Genomic DNA, 7,330 nt, shown 5'->3' on the forward strand with positions numbered 1-7,330 from the left:
GCCAACCCAAGGATACTCCTGATCTCGGTAGGTGACTTCGGCACCTTCCAACTCATCACCACCTCGATCTTTTTCGGATAGACCCATATCCCCTTCTGGTTAACGAGGTGCCTTAGGAACTAGACCTCCCGTAACCAAAATCACACTTGGAGAATTTGGCGTAAAGCCTCTCTGATCTCAGACGCCGAGGATCTCCCTCAAATGCTCCTCATGCTGCTCTTTGGATCTCGAATACACCAAGATATCATCGATGAATACGATCACTGAACGATCCAAGATCGACCTGCACACCCTGTTCATGAGATCCACAAATACTGCTGGTGCATTGGTGAGCCCGAAAGGCATCACCACGAACTCATAGTGCCCATAACGAGTCCTAAATGCTATCTTCTGAATATCTTCATCCCGAAACCTCATCTGGTGATATCCCGACCTCAAGTCTATCTTGGAGAACCAAGACACTCCCTACAATTGATCGAACAGATCGTCGATCCTCAGTAACGGATAACAGTTCTTGACCGTCAACTTGTTCAACTCCCAGCAATCAATACACATCCAGTGTGAACCATCCTTCTTCTTGACAAAAAGGATTGACGCTCCCCAATGTGAGCTACTCGGTATGACAAACCCCTTTCCCAGTAGCTCTTGAAGCTGCGAGGATAACTCCTGCATCTCGGACGGTGCAAGGTGATAGGGTGCCATGGCAATAGGTGCCGCCCCTGGCACCAAGTCGATACGAAACTCCACCTGCCTCTCGGGAGGCACGCCCGGAAACTCCTCGGGGAAAACATCATGGAACTCCCGCACAATCGGGACCTCATCAATCGAACTTGGCCTCCCAGTGGCCAATCGTGTGTCCATCACATAGGCCACAAATCCCCTACAACCCTGCTGTAAACTGTGCCTTGACCTAGCAACCTAACAAAATGCTGATTCAGGACGGGTACCCTCACCGTACACCATAATTACTCCCCCACTAGGGTCTCGAATCGTCACCAGCTGACGCTCGCAGTCTATAATAGTTCCAAATTGGCTCAACCAATCCATTGTTGGATTATGAGCATTCTAACACTCCTAAGTGTACATGCAACCCTAAATACCTTGGATCTATGTTTTCTCTATTATACATGCAAATATGAACATCCAAGGTATTATCCTAATCTAGCATACAAAATTATCAATATAAGAAGATAGAATACATACCTCTTTGATGGTGCTTGTCTTCATGAAGCTTGAGTGCCTAGTGCCCCAAGTGTGACACCTCAAATGGTTCACAATCATCAAAACACTTAGAATAACTTAGAGAGAATTCTACACTTCATGAAATCGGCTAGCCCTTTCTTAGTCTCACTAATGGCCGATTTTCCTCAAGAATAAGATGCTTATATAGTTATACAATTAGGGTAAACCCTAATTGTCATGACTTTCCATTTCCTTGGATCCATGGGTTCAAATACACCATGGAGCATCCATGGAGCATCATATGGGTTTTGGCCCAACTAGATAATCCATGGAGCATTAGCCCACTATACAAGTATGGATGATTTACACAATCAACCCACATATTTAATTAGTCTTCTTTTGATCACTCAATTAATGCTAGATTAATTTTTGATCAATACTAATTAAATAATCTCATTATTCTTATTATTAATATACTAGAACTTATAATATATTAATAACCATAAGTGTCTTATTTCTCTCATTATAGTCTATCCAAGTGCATGATGGTATGCAACCCAAATGGACCATGCCGGGTCGGGTCAAGTCTTACCAATTATAGTTATGGACTTAGACATTAATCCAACAGTCTCCCACTTGGATAAGTGTTAAACTATTATTGCGTATGACTTCAGGAACCAACTGGCAATCGTAGCTCTCAAAAGCTCCTGTCGAACTCTGACCTTGTAGATGAACTCTGATCTTGTCAATGACTTGTCCATTAGATAAGGGATCATATATTCCTCCATTCTAGATATCATATGGACTGAGACATGGATTATAATCATTCTCTCTGTCCATTTGTTGTTTCCCGATTTCCGATCTATGACGACTGACTAATTGAACAAATCAAATCAGTCCTGGCCCGGCCGAGCACTTCCATTTGTCATCATCAAATCATCGAGGGGCCCACAGATATCGCTTTTATCCCGAAGGTAAAAGGAATGGATAAACTTCAACTCATATGGCTTGTTCTACTACTTGTTGAATCATACACAAAGGCACGTTTTATAGCACCGAGTTACCAAATGCAGTTTCGTGCAATCAATGTACAACCAACTCATAGTAACAACTCATATCTCTAGGTTTGAAGAATATAAGATATTATCGTCTCATGATCACTCGTGATAAAATCCATGAAATGATTCCAATGAGCGCGGGTTGAATCCAATACTCAGAAATTATGAGCACTCATGAGTGTTGTAGCCCTTTGTCCAACACCTTAGACCTCTACAAGCCAACCCATGACAGTCTTAATTCATATCTACTTCCAACATATGACTGACTGTGGATGGTTTGAATAACTTAGTTATTCCGGAAGAATAACCTAGTTTATTCGGGAAGTCAAAACATGCAAAGTGAAACACAATAATAATTGAATCCAATGTCACACCCCGCTAAAGCGGAAACGCAAGGTATGACAGCGATAACGGTTTCAATGCAAAAGATAAAGATACATCACCATAGCAGTATTTAAAAGTTTACAACCCATAGCTTCAAAAGAAACAAAATACAAGTTTTTCAAAATAACATTGTTCAAAATATAGCTTCATAATAGCTTCAACATGATGCAGCATGCTCTATGATGATGAATCTTTACATCCACTTACTAATTACTTCCTGAAAAAGCATGTAAAACGAGCATCAACTATGAAAATAGTTGGTGAGTATCACAAGTTTATAAAAATCGAGCGTACAATAAGGCTTTTCGTAAATACAAGTACATTGCTTCAATGATAAACAAGTTGATTGCTATTAATGAATACAAGTTTATTGCTATAACGAGAAATGAGTTTGTATGTGTATGAGCAAACAATGAGTCTCAACCAAACCTATGACTGAAGCCCTATCGAGATCTATGCTTATCGTTCCATAGATGAATATGGTATCATGCACTCTAGCGATTCGGGCGAGTGAGGAGTTGTCAATTCCTAATAGCGCTATCCATAACGACCATTGGCTCAAAGAGTTAATGGTTAGAGATAAGGGAAGGGCCTTAGTACGATAAGTTCTCATGTTCCGTGTTGCATAGACATACATAAAGAAACATAGCAATACAATAGCAATCCTGTTTGATACAATTCAGTTTAAATACAACATGCAAACAGTAGTTTTTCTGGACATGCTTTTCCACCCCAAAACATAAAAACCGAAAATAGGGGAGTGCGTGAATACTCACGATGTTTTGTGTAGACACAAGCGGTACTTCGGGATGCACCAACGTCTTACTACCGGGATCCTACGACATCAAACACACGCACTAGTGAGTTTCCATGTCGATATCTAATGCTAATATACTAAACTCTACATATAGGGAAATGGCAATTAATGTTTTAGTATTGGATTTTATATCAATTAGTTACACTTTTTCTGAAGTAATGAAATTCTATATATCGGGCGATTAATTACAACCTTGGAATATAAACTTTCCAAATTTTTAAGTCCTTATTACAACATAAATTCACGAAAATAGCATTCGAGGGATAAAAATTCTCAAACTTTTTATTTAACTGTTATTACACAATACTAAGCTGGGAAAATTATAAAAATGGATTTCCAAGCTGTTTAATTATATTTTATGATTTTTGAGCATTTATTTCAATAAAAATTGAAATAAATAGAAAACAGTTTCCAAAATTACCCAAACTTTTTATTTAATTGTTATTATACATAAATAGGCTGGGAAAAATATAAAAGATATTTTTCAGTGGGTATTTCTATTTTTCCTTGCTTTATTCCTTTAAATAGTCATTAATTAAAGAAATAATATTAAACAGTTAAAATAAATCACCATAAATTTTTGTAACATCATTTACAGTATAAATATCCTGGGAAAAATATCAAAAGTGGTTTTCATAATGTATAAACTGGTTTTGGTTATTTATGTATATTTAAGTGTATTTTAGTGCAATTAACTTTAGAAAATAAGAGAAAAATAGTTTACAGTAGAGAAAAATATTCAAAATTTTTATGTAACCTCCTACTCTATAATATTATATCCTGGTAAATTGTCATGAATTTTGGATAATCAAAACTATTTCTTCAATTTTTAGACCATTATAATTACCAAAAATTGGGAAAAACAGTAAAACATGATGGAAAATCTTGAAATTTTTTTCTGGAGTCACCCATTACAGGTAAGGTATGAGAAAATTGTTAGATACAATTTTCACATCCTATAAAGTGGTTTTGTAATTTATCATGTCCTAAATAAAAGAAAATTAGAAATCATATGAAACTGTAACAAAAATTGCTGAAATTTGGTGAGGGATCATTGTTCCCCATAAGGATCATCCATGAATTTATTTAGGATTTATTGACCTCTGGAAGTATTTTATATGATTTATGCCCTTGGTTTTAGCAATAATTCTAATAAATCAAAGAAATAACAAAAGCTCTTGAAATTTTCCAGATTATCTCATGCATGCAAGGGCTTTCAAAAGGAAAAATGTAAAAAATGTATTCAGAAGAGAAATGAGGGTAATGATTCCAAACAATTTAAGAAAAGTTGCATGCAATAATGCATGAAGTGTAAATGTGGTTGAAGTTCATGAATTTGTGTAGTCCATTCAGTGAGGTTTTAAGCCATGAAATTTCAACCATAATTCACTAGATATGTTAAGTTTCTAAGGTATTTTTCCTCAGGTTTATGGTTGGGTTTAAGGCCATTGTTTAAGCAAGATAAAAATAGTGATCACAGAAAAAGAGCTGTATGCGCAACCTTTTTGTAAAATCTGCTAAAAATCAGATATTTAATATTTTACAGTGAGACCAGTTGGGTTTGAACGTTAACTCGTGGAACTAACCAATACAAAAAGAATATCATGATTTGGTTAAGAAATGACTGAGTTATGACTGTTCAAAGTCGAACAAAGTAATCTGGCAGATTGCATGTTTGCTTGTGTGCATTATTAGGGTATTTCAACAAGAACATCATGCATGTCTTTGGTAAGGCCCGATTTCTAACACATGCATGGAATGAATGAGCATCCAAGATGTACTAGAAATGGTTTAAATGCTTTTGTTCATGCATGAACACAAAAGAAATGGAGAAGAACATGAAATATTAGGTTTTGATGTCACATGATCATATGTGCATCTTTTCCACTCCTTGCATGGGTTTGATCCCGGATTTTCACCATCTCTAACACATGCATTGTGTTATGGTGAGAATCTACAAACCACAAGGGGAGAATAAAGATTTCTAGCCATGGAAAGGCATAGAATCCGAAAAGTAGAGAAGACTAAGAAGAAAAAGAGGTTTAACCATGAAACTATGGAAGAAGATGTTGTTGTTTACCTTGGTTTTGACCTTGAGAGAAGTAAGAACACTTCAAGGGCTTCACAATCTCGAAATTTTGCAGAGAAATGAGAGGATTTTCGTGAGTTTAGAGAGAGGGAAGAAGAGAGTGAAGTGTGTGAAGAGAGTGAAGTGAGAGAGTGAAGAGGGAAGAGGTGGAGTAAGGGTTTAAGCTTAATGATTGTGTTTTGGGGAAGAGAGAGGGCATGGGGAGAGGTGATGGCCGGTTTTTGCATGCATTTTGGCCTCCTCTCTCCTAAATTTTAAACTTTATAAACTTCCCTCCTATATTTTATATATAAACATTCATTTTTATAAAATGTTTATTAAGCAATTTGATTTATTTAAAAATCTTGTTTTCAACAAATAATTTATGATTAATACTTGTAATTTATATTTCTAGTTCATTGGTATAATCCATAATTTGATTAATAAAATTTGATATTAGGAAGTTTATAGCCAAATTTTATAAAGTTTTTAAGCTTTATAATTTATAACTTTGGATTTTTGGCTCTTTAGGGTTTTTGGAATATTGTTTGATATTCAACAACATGTTGAAGTATAATTAGAATGTTTTAATTTATTTTTAGAGTTTTATACCCTATTTCAATTATAACAAAGCTTGAAGATTTATTCTAATTATAGTATTGACATTTCCTATTGTAGCTAAGCAACTTACTAGAATTGTAAGTATCAAGTATATTAGTCCTAAACCTTAGTTGGATCCTAGTTTATGCAAGATTTTTGACCTAATTTATACTACTAGGTCATGGCATGTTGTGCATGAATGGTTATTATAAAGATGCATGAGTCCAAGAATGACCTGAATTGGCAGTTGTCACAGTATCCCCCACTTAAAAAGAATTTCGTCCCGAAATTCGTTCTATGTCATCGCTTGTCATCGCAAGGGAAAAGTTGCAGATACTTTTCCTTTATGAAGTCCTCGCGCTCCCAGGTGTACTCCGGCCCGCGTTTTGAGTTCCATCGAACTTTCACAATCGGGATCTTACTCCACTTAGGTTGTTTTACCTCCCTGTCAAGGATTTCTATCGGTTCCTCAACGAAGCTCACCTTATCATTGATCTTAATTTCCTCCAGGGGTACTATCAATGTTTCGTCGGCTAGACATTTCTTAAGGTTGGAGACGTGGAATGTGTCGTGAATGGCGCTTAACTCTTGGGGCAATTGGAGTTTATATGCTACTGGACCAATCCTTTCAAGGATTTCAAAGGGTCCAACATATCTCGGGCTTAGTTTTCCTTTCTTACCAAAACGCACAAGCCCTTTCCAAGGCGACACTTTTAAAAGTACCTTGTCTCCTACTTGGAATTCTAATGGTTTTCGATGATTATCCGCATAACTTTTCTGACGATCTCTAGCAGCTTTAAGCTTATCCTTGATGATAGCAATCTTGTCGGATGTTTCCTGGATAAGTTCGACTCTAGTCAACTGTTTGTCTCCGATTTCTGTCCAGCATAAGGGCGAACGACACTTGCGTCCATACAATGCTTCATATGGAGCACATTGGATACTCGTGTGGTAACTGTTATTGTAGGAAAACTCAATTAGGGGTAAATGAGTATCCCAATTTCCTTTGAACTCAATGACACACGCTCGTAGCATGTCTTCCAATGTTTGTATTGTTCTCTCTGTTTGCCCATCTGTCTGAGGGTGGTAAGCTGTGCTCAAATCTATCTTGGTTCCTAGTGTCCTCTGTAACATCCACCAAAATCGAGATGTAAAACGACTATCTCTATCAGAAATGATAGATAAGGGTACACCATGTAGAGAAACAATTTTGTCGATGTA

This window comes from Lactuca saligna, chromosome 4 (genome assembly GCF_052625555.1).
Source record: "Lactuca saligna cultivar CGN05327 chromosome 4, ASM5262555v1, whole genome shotgun sequence".
NCBI classification, from domain to species: domain Eukaryota; kingdom Viridiplantae; phylum Streptophyta; class Magnoliopsida; order Asterales; family Asteraceae; genus Lactuca; species Lactuca saligna.